Source organism: Cupressus sempervirens, chromosome 5 (assembly GCF_028749045.1).
Source record: "Cupressus sempervirens isolate cs-2001-9-10 chromosome 5, ASM2874904v1, whole genome shotgun sequence".
NCBI lineage: Eukaryota > Viridiplantae > Streptophyta > Pinopsida > Cupressales > Cupressaceae > Cupressus > Cupressus sempervirens.
Window position 1 is genome coordinate 128795465 of NC_143122.1, and position 20028 is coordinate 128815492.

The 20028-nt window shown below is 35.4% G+C and overlaps 1 long non-coding RNA gene across 1 annotated transcript; it reads right to left on the bottom strand.

Moving 5' to 3' along the window:
- Nucleotides 1–15767: 15767 nt before the first annotated feature.
- Nucleotides 15768–16200, bottom strand: LOC149554840 (uncharacterized). The gene is made up of 2 exons (XR_016365250.1): nucleotides 16126–16200; nucleotides 15768–15998 (listed from the first exon to the last, which is right to left on the bottom strand). It is a non-coding gene; the product is annotated as an uncharacterized LOC149554840 (long non-coding RNA).
- Nucleotides 16201–20028: the final 3828 nt, after the last annotated feature.

Consider the following 20028-nt stretch of genomic DNA (forward strand, 5'->3'; position numbering starts at 1 on the left):
GTGATTTTGGAACTTCTTATTTGTTCCTACTCTATGGCTCTGGCTAACTAGGTCCTCTAACTCAAAGGTAGATCATCCTCTTCATCCTCATCACCCTCTTCTTTTGCCTATTCTAGAATGGGTTTGGGAATTGATGGAAAAGGGATCACCTTTTGTCTCCTCTTCACCAAAGTCTTAATTTTTCTTCTTTGTTGCACTAAAGGGGAGGCTTTCTCTATTTGTCCAAGTAGGAACACCTCTTGTACCTCAGTTTCTATTTCTTCTTGACTTGGTGTAGTTGGAAGCACTAGGGGATCCTTCAAGGATTGTGAGGCCTCTACATTCTCTGGCCCTTTTATGTTTTCCTCTCCTTGATATGGAGGCACCAGTATTTCTCCCTCTTCAAGTTTAGCTTGTTAAGGGTAATTTCTCTTCCTCTTGCTCTTACATTTACCCTTTTGAACTTTATAATAACCAACCAACCTATTGAGTTGTTGCACCATCTATGTCATTACTAGTGACTAAGCTATAAATGTAGGGATAATGACCTTTTTCCCTCTACCTTTGGTTGGATGGGCTTGCACATTGAAGATTACTATTTTAGGAATTCAATCAAGTTTGAATGGCTTGTTGATCCAATGTTGCATCATTTTGATGATGTGCCTCACCCTATGGTTAATATTTGATTTTTCTTCTCTGTCAACCTCGATGTTCATAATAGGCCATTCACCAATCTTGTCGCTATTGAACAAAGGACCAAGTAACTCCTCTAAGTCTTGGTGTAGTATCTTTAATAGAATCTTTATCTTCAAGGCCTTTTTTTCCAAATACAAAGTCATCCTACAATAATCTCTGATATAGACATCATAGTCATTTGTTACATTCATCCAATGATCTTCAATAGCTTCATGTTGGAATGCTTTGCCCACTAAGTATTGCACTCTCCCAATATTATCAAAATATAGCCAAGGAGAATTATACTCTTCCAAGGGATATTGATCCCATTCACACTCAAAAGAGGAAATTTATTGTCTTTGATCCACCTAAAAATGTCCTATAGTCATAGGCCATGTCGAACATATCTTATGTTGCTTTTGAACTCTATCATATACAGACAAGAGTTGTTAGGAGATCTCCAGGAGGATGAGTCTATCACTAGGATATCTAGGGAGTTTCTTAGGGTTAATAGTTGTACCCACTACCCTCAAATATGTAAACATACAGAACTAGATGTAATAAGCTCCAACTAATGATATTTGTGCAACTGCATCATCTAACATTCTCTTTGCATAATCTCCTTCTATCAATTGGATTATGGAAAATATGAAGGCACCATTTACAATTCTATACTCTTTGCTTTGCTTTGAAAGCCTCTTCTTTACCAACTACACATACATGATATATGGTCATGCATTTTCATCTTGCATGCTACCCCTCTTGTATAGCCTTAAATGATATGTTACTTTTGTAGCTAACAAGTACACCAAGTATGATGTCATGTAGAATTTTCTATTATTTTTTTTCACCACCAACTGCTCACACAAATTTTGACTAAGATTAGAAGCCTAGTCCAGTGGCATCTTAGCTTTATTTATCATCCCAATAAAGTGCACCATAAATTTTTTTAGGTGTCCTACTATCAAAAAACCCATTACCCTACTCAAGAGTATGATTGAGTACCCAATGTCCTCCTTCACTTATCCTCTATTCGTTTCCAATTTGCTAGTTTTCTTTCCCAAAGGAATCTTCTCTATGAGGTATGATGATTAAATAATCTTAGAAGCCTCTTTAATGTGTTTGAGGTACCACCTCTCTACTTGCTCATAGGTTAGCCTAATGAATTGATCTGCCCTTAAGAGATGGAACACTTTCTCAATGTTCTTGTGTCAAAGATCTAAAATGATCTCTCCCATTGTGCTCTTTACAACCCTCTCCTTGGGGACAAAATGTTCTGCAAGTGTCATAATAAGTTCTGAAGATTGCACCGATACCAAGTGTGATGCTACATTGACAAGCCCTGACTGGATAAGTGAAGAGATTATTTGGGACCTCTCAATGGGTTTCTTGCATTTCTTAAAGAATTCTCTCAAATTTGTGTGTCCCAAATCTATATATCTGATCTCTGAGTTGTCATCCTAAAATCTTGATTTTGTTGGAACACCCTGAAACTTGAACACTACTAGTTTTGGTGTCATTTTCTAGCCAAGGGAAGATGAGGAAGATGCCATTGTATCTACAAAAGAAGTACATCCATTAGTCTAGGATTGGAGAAAAAATAGATTAACAACTCCCTATAGCTAACCTGCATAAAGACCAAAAGAGCAATTGCTCAAAAAAACCTAAAAATATTGTTTTAAACCCTAAAATGCTAGAATTAGCACACTAGGTGTACCTAACAGGTGTGCTTGATGTGCATTTTTAAATAAGAAAACTTAAGGATGTTTTTGTGCATCAAGTTTTTAGAACTTAGGTTTTTTTGCATTTTCTTTTGAGGTGTGCATTAGCCCACCTCATGAGGTGCACTACTGCGCAGCTAAAAAGGTTTTTAGTTTTTAAGGTTTTTTTTTTTGTTTTTTCCTTTTACAATGGAATTGGGTGTTTTAACTTTGTTTTGAGTTTTTTTTTTAAGGGTAAATGGTGTGCATCAGTGCACCTGGCAAGATGTTTTTTGTGCACCATTTTTTTATCTTAATGTGTTTCATAGGGAGAGTGCACCTAGATAGGTGCACGAATGCGGTTGGGAAGCTCGACAATGTCAATGAAGGAAATTAAGGCAAGAAGGTAGGAAAGCGAGAGGGGTGAGGGGTTTATATAGACCCCTTACATATTTTTAGTCACACATGTGCACAAGTGCATAGCTATGCAACTGTGTAGCACAAAATGTGCTTCTTCTTTCTTTTATTTTGGCATACTTGTACACCTATTTAGGTACACTAATGTGCCTTTTAACTTTTCCAAAATGCTCTCCATCTAAGATTTTTGATTTTCAACAATTGGGTTGCCTAGTTGGGACCTAGACATGAACTAGGACACTAGAAAAAAACCTCAAAAGGACTCGGATGCAAGAATAGGGATCCAAAAAGTCCCAAAAAAGAAGTAGGGGGTCCCAATTTCTATCAGGAAATGGGGCATGCATTGTGGAGCCACAGTAGTCATGTTTTTTTATGTGCAATAAAATCAATAAGTCCAATAGAAGAGCTACTAATATATTACAATTTGAATCACATAGATGCAAACAAAGTTACTATCATGGGACTTGTAACTACTATATATGTAATATTTAAATTAATTGCTTCCAATTAATAACTCTAATATACAATAACCATTTTATTAATAAGCTTTTTTTCTAAGTTGACTATTTGTTTCATTATGTCGATGTTTTTATATATATTATTTATCAGAAGGTGACATGGATGCATTGAATGATAGAGGCAAGGATGTTGCTCCCACCCCTTCTTCAGTGAGGGTAAACCTTTTGTATAAAAATTGGTGTAATTGTAAATTTACAAAATGTTATATTATTATATTATTTTCCTTAAGGTTTTGGACTTGTTGTGATTGTTTTACTAATATTTTTGTCACAATTTGATGCTTTGAAAAAAGTGAAAAGAACCAATTGCATAAGATAAATTAGTTGTTGTTATGGTGGCCATGGTCTTTATGCAATTATGACATTGCATCTACCACTGACCTTATAAGCATGTGTAAAAAGAGCCTAAAAAGTATCAATCTACACATTTGTGTGCTTGTGATGGGTCAAAATCCATCTGAAGAGAAAGATGTGAGAAGAAATTAACTGTGTCAAAGAGCATGTTGTCTAGAATTAAGCAACAATGAATCTTTACCTAGTACAATAGTTAAATAAAGCTTTATGTTTTATACTAATATATGGATCATGAACCAAAATATGTATGTGTTCTTATAGAATTTTTTTAGACCTCGCTAAGTTATTGGACCTAACGAAGATATTAGTGTAGTTCCTACATGTATGTGATTTCAATTTTTAACCATCATAAGGGACATCATCAAAATCACCATATATCATGCTTCTCTATTGTAGTCCGTTAATAGTCAAAACTACACCATTATTTTCATCATGATTATTTTTGAAATTTTTATAAGAAAGGTGAAGTATATTACTATTTTCATGTTTTTGCAATCTATATTTTAAAAAGACAATACATTATATGTATGATTATTTTTCAAGTCTTGATGACATGCATACACCTCCTTCAACGAGGTCGGCCAACACTCTGAGATTGCAAACTATAGGATCATCAACAAGGAACATGCAAACATCCATGCCTACTACAACTAGAACTGGTCAATCCTTGCTTTTCTATATTTTTTATGTGTTAAATATGATTCAATTTGTACTTTCTTATTCATTTGATCATATAATGCCATTGATTAACTTTATGTAGTGACAGGTACACCTTTTCATGATGATAGAAAAAAGACTAGTATTGGTGATAATTTAGCATCCTTTCTTGGAGCAGCCCATGTTACTTCTACTGGATCATTGGAGGCATCATTATTGATGGATGAGACAGATATGATTCCCTCAAAATTTCCTAAGCTTTTGGGTACTTTAAAATTGTAATTATTTAGAGTATAATTGTAGTTTACTTATCCATAACTCATTTTTGAGTAATGATCCCATGATGATTTTGCAGGAAATGATGGTTTTTATGAAACTTTTTATGATTAAACATTGAAGATATTTGGGCCCACATTACGTAAATGGTATGTAGCTTCATATAATTTGTAGAATATTTTTTCATTCATCCATTTTTTGTAATATATTCAAGGTACATAGCTTAAACTAATTTTTTATCTAACAATTTATTTTTTGTTAAAAGGTGGAATGAGAAAGGCCCTAAATTAAAATATTGACTCATAAAATCTCTAGAGGATCTCTTTGGTCAAAATATTTTTAACAGAGCCTAAATTTTTCAAAATGATTGAAAACATCTAAAGAATATGAGATAAAAATACAAAAGGGCTCTAAAGGTCAACCCAAAGTACAAGTGTCTTCCTATGGTTCCAGAGATGGAGTGGAATGAAATTGTTGAAGATGTAAAAGAGATAAGACTAAAAGATAAAGGAATCAAACCACCACCCAGAAAAAATAGGTATGTGGTAATATTAATGTAATTATGCACAAATTAGTGATCTTTATATTTATATAATCTAACATATTTATAACATATTTCAAAGTTTGAATATATAAGTTGTTGGACACATCAAAGGCTACACAAGCTAGAAAAGATAAGGTTGGCCAACACCATCTTGGCTCTGGTGGATATATGAAACTTCATGCATGACTTGTAAGTAGCAGTAAATGAAATTTTATATCAATTTTTTAATATAAATTTACAAATAAAAAATGCATTCAATATTGATGACATTATGCAAAAAATGTAGGACTTTGAATTTATTATAGTGCCTATAGAAGAGGAAAAACAAATTGGCTTCAAGCAAGGCTATAAAGTAGTGGTTGCCCACCACCACATAGATTCCAGTGGCCAAAGATATCTAGAAGATTCTAGTGCATTGATTCAAACACAAGTAAATATGCCTAATGAATAATAACTAAAATTGAGAACTTCATGAGAAATAATATATTTGATGCTAATTTTGAACAATGATAACAATGTGCATGACATTTCACTATAGCCTTCTACTCTTAACACAGATCCTACACATGACAAAGACCTTGATGTACATCATAGTGACAGAGGTATATATTCAATTTCTATTGAAAACTAACTATGTAATTATTAATAAAATTTAACATCTTAAATTACAATTGGTTTAACCTTTATGTGAAATTTTTTGAGCATGCAAAATGTCATGGTGAAAGAGTTGAGCATGATGTTAGTGTTGAGCATGTTGATGTTGGGTCTAAACAAAATGTGATAGTAGATGATGTGGTACTATCAAGTAAAGAAAAATAACTACTATGTTCTTTCGATTAATGAAATACTTATAACATTTTTTTAAATTATTATAACTAAACCCTTTTATTTGTTATTGCAGGAGCACATCAATCTTGTGCTCAAAAAAAGAAGAGGAAGCATCATGTCATAAGATCAGAACCACAAGAGCTAGAGGAGAATGTCAAAGATAGTCATGATGTGTCTATTAGCCTCTATCTTTGACAAATATCAAAGGAAAAATAAAAGAAGAAATGATTGTCAAAAACCTTATTTGATGATGAATGTGTTGATGATTTTTTTATGAATGTTGCTTATTAATGAATTTTATGTCATGTTATTGAATATTGTTATGTGATTATAATGATTGATGTGTTCACAAATTATTGATGAATGTTTATATGTAATAATTAATTTTATGTTGTGTTAATGAATTTTATGTGATTATAATGATTAAATGTTATAGTTCTTAAATAAATTTATGAAATATTTACTTAGATGTTAATGGGGAATTTAGAGTGATTATAGGGGGAGACCCAAATGAGCTTCCACCTTCACATGGTTGGCCTTGTTAAGTAGAGAATATTTAAGAATTCTCAAAACCAAGTGAAGCTCAAACTAAACCTATCAAAACTAAATACCAATATATGGTCCCATCATCGAGCGGTTGGAGAACTTCATTATAGTCACTAACAATTGTCATTTCTTCCATGTTGATGTAGATGTTTCTATGATGTTTGTTTCTATAGACTCCATATCAATTGCCACAATAGTTCATCAGATATCTACACTATTAATTACTATTGCTACCTTTCCATAATGAATCAGAGTCATCTCTTCTATGATAAATCATTTTTGTGTTAAAAATAATTGGTTAATTGTATATTGTCTTTGGAGTTACAAAAAATGTCATATCTTTACTAGTTAGTGTATGCTAAGCTCACTTGGGTGATGAAGACAGTGTCTACCAAGTTCACTCAGGTGTTGAAGAGAAGTTCAGAGTGTATATGAGCAATGTTAGTATGCTAATAGAAACCAAATTTAAATTAAGCTTCTACAAACTAAACAAAATTCATAAACTTCAAGATAGACTAAGATGAGCTCTTAATTGAGAATATGAGCCATTAATGGGCTCTCTCAATAAGAAGCTCTCTTGTTGAGTGGCTTTGTCTAAATAGATAGGATGTATGCTCAAGCTTATGCTTCAAAAAGGGCTTCAAATGGAGTTGGAATTTGGGTGTGAGTGTATGGTTTTGATGTAAAATAGTTTCTTAAAATGGCATTATGACTTTACTTCATGGATTGTATTAAAATGGCTTGGGAGAGGATTCCTTAAATAGACAAGAGGCTTGAGGGATTGAGGGCTAAGATGCAAGGATGGGAAAAAGCTCGTGGAGGGCTCAGATTGCATGAGAGGAGAGCACATGGATTGTGCTTCCTTACAGCCAATTAGGGAGTGACACATCTCATAGGGTGAGAGGATGGAGGAAAGCAGAAGGATGAGTCAACAAAGGAGGCTCAAGGGATAAAATCTTCATAAAGACCCTCATAATGGCTTGTAAGAGCAATAAAAGTGCTTAGAAGAGTCATTTATGGCCTAGTGGGCTTCATAAAGTTTTATGGTTGAGATATTTTGAGGGAGATGAGAGCAATTTCGACTTGGGCTTGATTAGGAGGGTTTTAAGCTTGCTTAGGATTGTGCAAATGATTAGAGGATGGATTAGGATGGTTTAGGATTAGCTTAGGGATAGGCAAGTGGATAGCATTTAATGAGGGTGGGTGAAGGAGGAGATATTTGTTAACTTTGGCTTGGGTTAGTAAGTCTTAACCCATTTTTAAGGAATGTGACAAGGTTAGGAGGGGATTAGGATTAGGTTTAAAGACATCTTCTAGAAGAGTCTAGACTTTGGATGAGGATAAAGACTTTCTAGAATAGTCTAGAATTTCCTAGGATGAGGATGAAGACTTTCTAGAAGAGTCTAGAACTTCTTAGGATGAGGATAAATTAGATTTTTAGGAAATAAATAAAGTTTTATTTATTTCAAGGGTTTAGGTTGAGGAGATATTTATTAAAAAAAAATTAATAAACATGAGGATTAATATTTAATCTTAATTAAATATTTTGATTTGGGATTAGGGGTAGGAAATGATGAGATTAGCCTTTAATCAAAATTAAAGAAGGATTAGAAGATTTTGGAAGAGGTTAGTGGTCTTAAAGAAATTGGCCAAGTTTTGGGCAAAAAATAAATTTTTTATTTATTTTGGGTTTTTTGGTCAATTTATTAATTAAATAATTAATAAATAAGGAAATAATGTTTAAATAAGATTTAAACATTTTTAAGAGGGATTCCTTAATTAAATATTTTTAATTAAGATAAATGGATTTAATGGCATAAAAATAAATTAAATAATTAATTAATTAATAAATGATGATGTCATCAAAAAAATTTTAGAAAATAAAAATACTTTATTTTTTAAAGATTTTTAGGTGTCTACATTTTGCCCCTCTTTGATGTGATGTCGCAAGTGGCATGGCATCAAAGATAAGAAAATAAGATGCCCAAGGCTAGAGCAGAAGAGGAGAGAATGGACTGTGAGATGCCCCCTCAAGAAGGCGGCGGGGAGAGAAAGCGAGGCTCGATGGCTTCTTGAAAAGTACAAGAATCTCAGATGAGAAAGGAAACTCAGATTGGCAAAGAGAAGGGGTTGAATTAGCTCAAACTCTCACTATGGGAGAATGATAAAGGAGAATCAGATGCACAAGAGGAAGCAAGCTTAAGACTTTAGGGAAGGTGGAGGATGAAGGAGCGGAGCACTATAAAAAGGAATCCAAGATAGGGAGATGGATGAGGGGATTATAAAGCTGATGTAGTAGGATTTCAAAGAGTCAAATTAGCGGAAGATGGATTTCGGAGATCCCTAGGACTAGGATTGTGGATCTCGAAAGATGAGGCTTGGTGGATTGATTTGGATTGGTGGATCCCTAAGACTAGGATTGTGGATCCCTAAAGCTAAAGGTGAGGAGTGATTCAAAGAGATACTGATGCATAAGCTGGGGTAGGAGAGATGGATGTTGGATATGGATGGGGGATAATGGAGATGAAGGAAAACCATTGAAGCTTTTTGAGCAGGGGGGGATACTTCAAAGAGAAGTACCACCATGTAGTTGAGCACTAGATTTGTTATAGGACTGTTGGTTAATTTCCAAGGTTACCAAGAATATCAAGGCCTTTTCACCAACTGTCCAGAGGACTGACGCACTGACTCAAAAAAAATATGCAAGGATTTCCCCAGCATCACACATGAATCTCGAAAGAATCAGAGTGGAACCGACACTGGGTAGCCCACAAGCAGAAAAGAAAAACAAACAAAAGACTTGATCAAGACCTTACACTCAAATTGCCCCATTCATTGTATACCATGATATGGAAGATCATGACAACCTTGAGGAGGGAACAAAAGGATTTCTTGGAAAAGATACTTCAAGACCCAAAAGGGGAGATTCCAAATCGAAAGAAAGTGAAAATCCAAAAGAGAATTGTTTGCCAATGAGATGGGTAGGATAAGGTACTAACAGACCAAGATCAGACATGAGGAAAGCTATATCCTACAAGGATCTATCAGAGAGCACCTAAGCTGATGGATCTAGATGAGTGATGCATCTGGCAAGCTGAACTAAGAAGAATAACACTTTGGTGACAAGAGATCTAGTTAAAGGATTTATTGGAATAGCTAACCAAGGGTTGTGCGATGTGTGCAAGATGCTGATCAAGGAGGAACTGACACAAAAGCTAGATAGATACAATGGTACTAAGCTAAAGAGGATGTACAAGCTGATGGACCAAGATATGTTACAAATGTACAAGTTTTTTCATGTTTTGCTTTTTGTGAGATGGAAATGTTCACTAGTACATTTGAGACCATTTTTCGACCATTAATGGTCAAAATTTTGACCCAATTTTTGACCAAACTTTGACCAACTTCAACCAACCCATTGGTTGGAATTTTTCTGGTTGAAATTTTGACCAACCTTATGTTGGTCAAAATTTTGACCAATACGTTGGTCGAAAAACCTCAATTGCCATTTGCAAGTTCTGACAGGAATTGGTCGAAATTTTGACCAATAAAGGAAGAAATTTCCACCAATGAAGGTCGAAAGTTTCGACCAAGCAAGCTAGAAATTTCGACCAATGAAGTTCAAAAATTTTGACTGGTGAAGGTCAAAAATTTTGATCAATGAAGGTAGAAATTTTGACCAACGAAGGTGAAAGAAGTTGAACCAAAAAAAGTAGAAATTTCAACCAATAAAGGTCAAAAATTTTGACCAACGAAGGTAGAAATTTCTACCAACAAAAAGGTGTAAATTTTTTTAGGCATTCTATAAAACAGTCACATGTCTTGCGTATGATATGACATTTTGCATACATCCTGCACTCTCTCATCCGGCTGATGATGGATTACGGAGAGTGATTTGAAACCATGATGCTAAAAAACACACACAATCAAATCCAAAATGAACTTGCATTACAAATGGATTGTGGAAATCTGATATTGTTAATTTTGCATGCATGTCTACCAAGACAAATATATGTTTAAGTTGTGATTGTCCTAGTAGACATGCACGCAATTTTACCAATATCAGATTTCCACAATCCATTTGTAGTGCATGTTCATTTTGGATTTGACTGTGTATTTTTTAGCATCATGGTTTCAGATCACTCTACGTAATCCATCATTAGCCGGATGAGAGAGAGTGCAGGATACATGCAAAATGTCATTTCATATGCAAGACATGTGACTGTTTTATAGAATGCCTAAAAAAAAATTTACGAGTGAGTTGGTCAAAATTTTGACCAGATAAATTTTGACCAATGGGTTGGTCAAATTTGGTCAAAATTTTGATCAATGAAGGTTGAAAAATGAACCCAAATGCACTAGTATGCTCGCCAAGTTGACTCTTTGAGTTCGATCATCAAGTCACCCCACCAAAGTGCCTCAACAAGGTCAATCTTTAGGTCTACTCATCAAGCTTACTCCCCAAGTCAGCTCGCCATGTCACATCTCTAAGTGGCCTCGCTAGGTCGGCTCGCCTACAACTTGCCCCACCAAGTTGCCACTTTAAGCCCACTCACCATGTTAGATCGCCAGGCCGGCTCCCAGCCAAGTCAGCTCACCAAGCTGACAATTGAAGTAGGCTCACCAATTCGGCTCTCTAAGTTTGCTCACCAAGTCCGCCCCCTAGGCCAACTCTCCAGGTCAGCTCACCAAGTCACCCCCACCCAGTCAGCTCAACGAGTTGACTCATTAAGTCAGCTCACAAAGTTGACTCACCCAATGGTTTTACCACCTTGCCCCACCAAGTGAGCTCACTCAGTGTGCTTACGAAGTTGCCCCATACAGATGCTTCTCTAAGCTCGCTCACCATATAAACTCACTTGGTTGGCACGCCAAGTTTTGTCATCAAGTCACCCCACCAAAGCACCTCATCAAGGTTAGTCTTTAAGTACACTTAGTAGGTCAGCTCACCAAGTTGCTTCGCGAAGTCACCTCACCAAGTGGCCTCGATAAGTCAGCTCACCAACTTGCACCACCAAGTTGCCACTTTAAGTCGACTCGCCATATTAGCTTGCCAAGTCGACTCTCATAGTCAGCTCTCCAAGCTGACAATTCAAGTACGCTCACCAAGTCAACTCTTTAAGTTTGCTCACCAAGTTCGCCCTAGGTCAACTCTCCAGGTCAGCCCACCAAGTCACCCCCACCGAGTCACCTCAATGAGTTGACTCTTTAAGTCAGCTCACCAAGTCTACTGTTCAATTATGCATGCTAGGTCAGCTCGCCAAGCCCACCAAGTCATGTCACCAAGTTGATTGTTCCAGCTTTGTTACTTTTATACCAACTAAAGCTTGTGCTTGGACTATTGACTTGACCTATCAGAGGCTCTGCAAATGATTCTTCCTTTACATTGACTGAAGGAAGTGTATAGCTTGAAAAAAAATTTGTACTTGCAGAGTTAAGGGAACTACTAAAAAATGGCCCAATTCCTAATGTTGATGGTTGAACTTCCTAAAATAAGAAAAGATGACATCAATGCATCAAGCAAATTGTTATGTGCTCTACTTTTCTAATAGAAATATTGGAAAAGCACCCAAATGCTATTGTAATAATCAATAAAGCACAAAAAATAATAATATGATAGATTAAATTGTATAATGAACATATAACCCAGTCAGACTTAAGCCAAGAAATATGACATAACTTCACATTTCATTACTTTGTAAGTCCAATAAGTAGGAAAGCCAACCTGGTTTAATATAGTTTTTCCAATTATAGTTACCTTTTGGTCAACTTAACTAAATTGCTAATATAATAATATTTTTAGCTCAAAAAAGGGACATGTCCCCTTCTTAGTCTTAATGCATATTAAAAACTTGGTGTATGCAATGTAAAGACGGAAGGCGATTCAATGATCATTAGCCATGCCATTCAAAGCAGGAGATTTTCAAACTGGACAAGCATCAATATTAAACAAAAACATTGACTTATCCTATATCGTCAGAGCCCTTTCCCTACACCATGTATAAGACTTTAGAGAAATCAATGATGAAGCAACTAATCAACTAACTATACCATTGATAAAGAAGTGGAGTGCGTAATTGACAAACATGTAGATGCGTAGAAATCTTTTGATACTACAAAATTATTAAAAAGTTGCTATCTCCAGCATTGATCTTCAATCATATAGTTTGGCAAAGGGTAAAATTTCATAGGATTTGGCCTTACATGATAAATTATTGATGAGCAGCATTGGTGACTTGAGAAGCATGCAAATAAACTGATTTCATAAAGAAACATAATGGGTGAGTACAAAAACTATAATGACATTTATGTAGGAAGAATTATGAACATTAACTTGAAAGTGACATCTATGCTAGTTGTGATATTCATATCTCTTGATATATGACAGCTTCAGTTAGATTATCTTCATAACAAGTCTGAAACTATACCAGCTTCATATCTAAGTAAGTTGAATCATGTGCATAATATATATATTCAATATCTTGTATATGGATCAATTATATTGGATTCAGTGAGTTACTGAATACCAACTAATCGTGACCTTTCACAATTAAGAGCCATGACCGATCCTAAAGTTGCTATTGAATATAATATATATATGCTTTCCTGATGGGAAGATACACATTGAAATCAATAAATGTGACATACTTCCTACAGTTCGCAGATCATCATACTTGCAGAACAATACTTATCATCTTAATCAACTATCTCATTTTAGCTGGTATCAGAGCAAAATCTGGGAGACATAAAAGTTACAGTAGGATAGTCAATTGGCAGGTGAAAAGGATTCTAGTTGTCCTATATGAAAATAACTTCATGAAGCGATAATGGAAGAAGGGCGTTAACATTAGAGGAAGTATTTCAACACCTTCTTAAAATTGCAATATTAGAGCCACTCAATCTTAGGGGTCTTTCGAAGGACTAAAGTTGAATAAAAAATGGATTGTTGATAAACTTGAACTTATTATGAATATTTGGAGCACAGGTGGTGAGACATGGAAGTGAGAGCACATGTCCCAAGTTTTAGATCTCCTGCACAGTGTTGTGAGATCAATGTTTGGACATGTACTTGTATAGGTCATAGTATAGGATGGAAAGCTTCAATGATGAATCAGAAGTCTATGTCACTCATGAATGTATATACAATGCTTCTTTACTCTTTGCATGGATGTCTTAGCATCTGTGGCACATTTTGGGACCACTTGTAGCTCCCAATCTATGTTCAAGTTTTTGAACACTACAAAACTTAGGCGAGTTAGGCAATCAATTATCAATGTTGTGATAGATGCAAAACATGTTCAACATTCTTGTTTGCACTTCAATGTTGTTGAACGTCGGAGGGAGATAAGATGGACAATGCCAAGAAGAGATATTGGAGAGTGTTCGATGTCAATGCTCATGGGCACCACGACTTGGGAATGTTAGAATGCCAATGGTTGATTAATGTCAGTGCTCAAGTCAGCACCAAATGTGGGCACTGTCAATGTTTGATGTTTATTCTGGCATTGCAAATTAACCAAAGTTTGGATCACATGATGCTTGAATATGGTTGCTTCAAGGAAATGTCACATGATGTGCTTAATCTATTGATACAATGTTCTGAGAACATTTTGCACATCAAATGTCTAGTACAATCAACATTGAGATGATTTCTTTTAAGGCGCAGTAGAATATACTGAGCACTCCCTATTTAAAGATGAGGATTTGCAATGAACACGGTAGATGCTTGCAAATGATGCAAATTTAAGAGAAATACTCATCTTTCCAAGCACTTGTTGAATGGACTTTAGGGATGACATGACAGTGCTGAGCTGGAGATGTATCGTTGGGTTTGATGGATCTATATGCTATTGGGGGATTGGGCTTGCTGGGTGGATGTACAATGCTATGAAAAATCTCTGCAATAATTGACTTCTCTAGATTAAAGATAAAGATTCATGGTGGCTTGGTGTAGATAGCTCAGCCATGATATGAATGCTACCTATGTGACTCAGTTGATCATTTGGAGTAGATTGGGTGGTTTCCAGGAGAGAGATAAAGTAATAAACTTTGCATCAAATCAACCGGAGCTCTTGATTAATATCTTTCTTGTGATTTGATTGATTGCATTTGTACCTACTGAGAAATCACCATAACATATGAGGCAATCATTGTTGGGTAGTACGAGTAGTCATCTAAGAAATTATCGCCATGCAAGATTATAGAATCATAATCAGAAGAAACAGTTTCATTTCTCAATAATGTTGTCCAATCTTCAAACTTAGTGTAAGAGAGGTCGCAGGGAAGGACTTCCATCAAGCCAACTAGCTTGGAGGAGAAGTAGGAAATGAAACTAAGACAATTCTTGAAGAAGCGTCTGATGAAAACTTTCTTTCAAAATCATAGGCTCCTATGGCATTGAATGAAGAAGAAGTCATTGTTGTAACTTTGAGGGGGTTTGGGATCTTGTATTTGAACACCCTCATTCATTTGAAGGCCCAAAGATATTTTTTTACAGGCACTGTACTTTTGAAATGTTTACATGAATAGCTTAAAGTTCTTTCCTTAAGTTTTTGGCAATCCAGTAGTCTAAAAGTCTCCAACTTACCATAGCTCGAAATCGATACAACAAACAAAATTAATCTGTCCTCAACTCCTTATATTCTCAATGAGACTAGCAAATTCAATGGTAGAATTCACCACAATATTTTATGATCACTACGTGCCTTGCTCAAGCTCGGTTATAAGAAAATGTTTTGATAATGCAAAATGTGGCTTTTTCAATTCAACGTGTTTTATAATTGAAAGTGGTGAATCCAAGCCACATGCAAGCTAATTTACAGTAGTTTGGAGTGCACTGAAAAGTATGGTTAAAACAAGAATATTGATTATTAAAATTATTGATAGTTGAATTCTTAGATAAGTGCAACCAAGTCTATTGTCTAAAGTAAGGACACAATGGCCTGAAAAAATAGTCTGAGCCAAATCAATAGCAATTTTTCACCAGATCACTGTGGAAGGTGGAGTTAAAATCTGAAGAAGTATTTTTTTATGTCATTAATGGATTACTAGTCCAAGGGAAGATAAATGTTCATTTTTATCGGTTTGACTCAAACATTGAATATGCCAACTGCCAATTTCAACTTCCACAAGAAGACCTCTCACAAAATGCACAAGTCCTCAGTTACCATACAGAAAAAGGAACTTTAATCAGAGTGACAAACCAAACAACTCATAAGCAAATAAATTCTAAGTTTTTTAATTGGCATCAAAACATTACTCACATGTAACTCATTAAAAATTAAATAGTCATCTTTAATAGATTGCTTCCATGTAATTCACTAAAAATTAAATAGTATCTTCAATAGATTGCTTCCATGTAACTCACTACTACACTCCAAAAAGCTTTTGTATCAGATACAAACAGTGTAAACAGCTCAATCAAATGCAGAAATAACCTCTCATCTAGAAGAGGGATGTTCCCTTCCCCTTCTTATCTCCACCAATCTCAAAGTCTTTGCATCGCTACAAAAAAAAAAGATATGATAAAGGCATGTACTCATGTGTAAAAATAATGTAGTTTTAACTTTATATACTCTTTGCCATCAAACACCAATTTGAGACTGAAAAAGAAAATCTCATAGCAACTTACCTTGATTGGATGTTGTGAGACATGTTTACAAGACTGGCATTGCAACCTCAACACAATCTTCTTTGTTGTTTTTGCCTACAACATTTGCAAAATAACAGAATCGTGAATTTACTAATCTAAGGGCTTTATATGTCGAAAAGTCCACCATTAGAAGATCATAATATTATAAAGGCAAATCATATTAGTAGTCATAAAGTTCTGCTTACTTTCTTGTGAAAGACGAGTTTTGTTTGGCCTCCATAGCCTGATTGTTTTCGATCATACTGACGTTTTCCTGAAAAAATGAAATAAAACCAGTGATCTAATTTCACTGTCTTACCCCAAAATAAAACAAAAAATAAAAAATAAAAATAGAAAAACTTTGGCTTTTATATCTAGATAATACAAAAGAAAAGACTCACCCTAGGCTGCAAGACTGTCCTTGCCTTTCTTGTACTGAGTAACCTTGTGCAAAGTGTGCTTTCTACATGCTTTATTTTTGCAAAAAGTTTTCTTAGTTTTTGGAACGTTCACCTATCAGCAGATTAGCATAATACAAGGTCAAAGAAGTATTAATACCTTGAAAAACACGAGCATGAACTAGTCATGTTAAAGCAAAAGTTAAATGTGGAGATTCATTACTAATCTCAGTAGTGTGCACTCTTTCAATTAATGTTCTGATGGGAAACTCAAGAACTGGTGATTTAATAGTTTAGAACTATTTAGTATACAGAATTCAATACTAATCTAAGCACAGTACACTCTCTTCAAACTGTGAACACAACTAGTAATAATTTAGTTTCAAATTCTAACAGATTAAGCAGTTAACCATAAAATATTCAAGCACCATTCTAATTATGGCAGCAACAATAATAAACACTTAATTGGGAATTTAAACAGAAGCTGCAGTTCACTATACACATTCCTTGAACACCAATCTAATTGTGAATATGAATGATGCAAACTTGTGAAGATAAAAGTATATTATTAATACCCCTTACTTGGTTCAATTTGTTTGCTTAATATAAAGAAAAAGATTACAACCAAGTCAATTTCCACTCAGAAGAAAACTACACCATATATGTCATTAGTACATAAAGATCTCTTCTTGATGGCAAAGAGTATATAAAGTTCAAACTATATAAATATTACACCCAAGTCAATTTCCACTCAGAAGCTTCCAATTCCACATGAAATCAATAGGCTTGTAAGCATTTTCCATACATGTCATTCAATATATGTAGGGAATAGATTTCGGGAGTAAATAGAATCTTTTAAAATCATTTGTTTAGACCTTGAATGAAGTCCTCCAATGAACAAATTTCACTTCATGAAAATATGGAAAGACTTATCAAGCTTCCATGAGCTCATTTTCTTTGGTGCTTTTTCTGCCAAGGCATCCCAACTATTTAAAGGGTCAGACAGATGCCAATTTCCCCACATTCTTTGCACCACAAGCTATCAAACTAGCAGCATTGAACAAATTTTATGTTTCTCAACATGTTCTATTGTTGGATAGATTTACCAGTAAATTCTGCACGGTGTGTAACATAATCAAATTTGTCAAATCTCCTGGGCACACACAAATTTAATTTTAGGAAGAATGAAGCTTTTGATTTCCAATTTTCTATCACCAACACAGTTCTCTCATATCTTTCTTAATGCATAAGATAAGTGCACGTGTAGAAAGTCTGTCTTGAGATGGAACACCTCTAAAACTATCTGGATGGGACAGGTAATGTCCTATGTGTATATTGGAAACAAGCAACTGTTGGACTGATGATCAGTTGTTCGAATCCCAGCTAGTCTGTGAAAGTTCAACATTGTATCAGAGTCAGGCAAGGTTAGGAGGGCCAAGCACCTCTGATGTAGCCTAAGAAGATTCACTCCAAGCAATCCACACCAGATCAATTATAGGCTAGCCATAGAAGGTTGGCTAATAGCTCAATAGAGCACTTCAGCAGCAAGTGGAAGGACTTAAGTTCAAGTCACTCCAGATTTGGCCTCTGTCAGAGGTTAGATGCCAGAGCAATCAATGTCTTATAACTAAGTTACCGATGTTGGTCCTGATGCAGGGATGCGGGGATTTTTTTTTTGAGGATTTTAAGTGCATCTATCTATATATATAATGCGGGGATTTTTTTTTTTTGAGGATTTTAAGTGTGTCTATCTATATATATATATATACTATAATTTATGTCTGCAAAGAAATGAGAAACAAATGGCCTATATTAGGGCCATTTTATGGTTTTGGGGAAAAAAGGAGAAAAAATATAATTTAAAAAACAATTAAACACATGTTTTATTAAGTCACTTAAGTGATTGGACACTCAAACAAGCCCGATGCTCTACAGATTCACCCAGATGCTATCCTGATTCTCTCTGGCTGCTTTCCCAAGAATCCTGCATGTATCCTCAGGTAGGAAATGCGCTTCCTCCAAAAGCATCTACGCATCAGCACCCCTGCATCTACCCAAAAACCAGACACCTCGGTATCTTAGCCTTATAGCACCATACTTATTTCACTATATTTCGAGAAGCCTTCCCAACACCTACTTATTAGCAGTCACCTATCACCTATCATTGTGAAAGCATCATTGTTCATGTAAACATTATGAGGCCTATGGCTAGGGGTATCGGATCTTGGGTATGGTCCAAAAGGGTTGATATTGAAACTTAGGGAGGATGTATAGATCCCAAAAGGGTATCTTAATTAGGTTTTAGTTTCTGTAGTTGTTTGGGAACTATTGGAGAGAAATCCAAATTAGTGACTGGTGAGGGCTACTAGCTTTAAGGCTAGATATGAATGTTGGGTAAGAGATTAGTTGTCCAAAATGAATGGATGGATGGAACATGGTGGAAAGGCCACGAGGAGACAATTCACAAAGGAAGAATGAAGGTTGAAGCCTTGGAAGAAGTTATGGTGTTTGGGAAACTCTAAGTGCACTTGGGGTAGCGTGGAAGGTAAGTCCTTGAGGGGACATTGGAGTAAAGAGTTGTTGCTAAATGAATGGATTTCCTATCTCATATGAAGAAGATGGATACCACACACCACCTCTGCATCATAGAGTAAGAGTGCATTGCACTTGTTATGGCACTTGGGAATGTAGTTTCTTCATGTGATGCATTGGTCTTCATGTGATGCTTGGAAGATATAAGGATGAAAGTTTCAGATGTTTAGGTGTTATTCACCATTTGACTAGTCACTTTATGTCCCTATTTCATCTAGAGATTGATTGGGACAAGATTCTCAATAAGGATTGGAGCATTGATCAAATTGGTACACTTGAGATCGTTGCTTGGCAATCCTTGGTGAAGGAAGGCTCACTCCTTTAATTGTGAACTTATTGGTTGGTTACAGACCAGCCACACCACTCTGTAGTTTGCCATAATAGTAGAGAGTTGGCAAGTTCTTCTTGGCCAAGGCGGGGAGAGTTCATAGTCTCAGACTTGTGCAGGCTTCTTTCAGCCACTTCTGAGGCAATCTAGACTGAGGCATTACTCAAAATTCATGCTAAGACTATAGGCCACTCCTATGCTTCGAATAGAGTGTTTAAATTGGTGATATCAAAATGTATTTCACAAATTCATGTTATGGGCAGCAGTAGTCATGGATCATTATAGACCTACCACATGCGAAGTGACCATTTTATGTTAGTTTGAGCTTCACTTGGTTTCAAGAATACTATAATATTCTCTACTTAACAAGGCCAACCACATGAAGGTGGAAGCTCATCTAGCCTCACCCTCCTCCCCCTAACATCAATCTAAAGTACCCATTATCATCTAATTACATACTTCATTGATTCATTCATCCATTTATGAACCATAACATTCAATCAATACAATCACATAACATTCATTAATATGATATAAAATTCATTAATACACAATACTAATCAAGACTTCATTAAGACATAACAA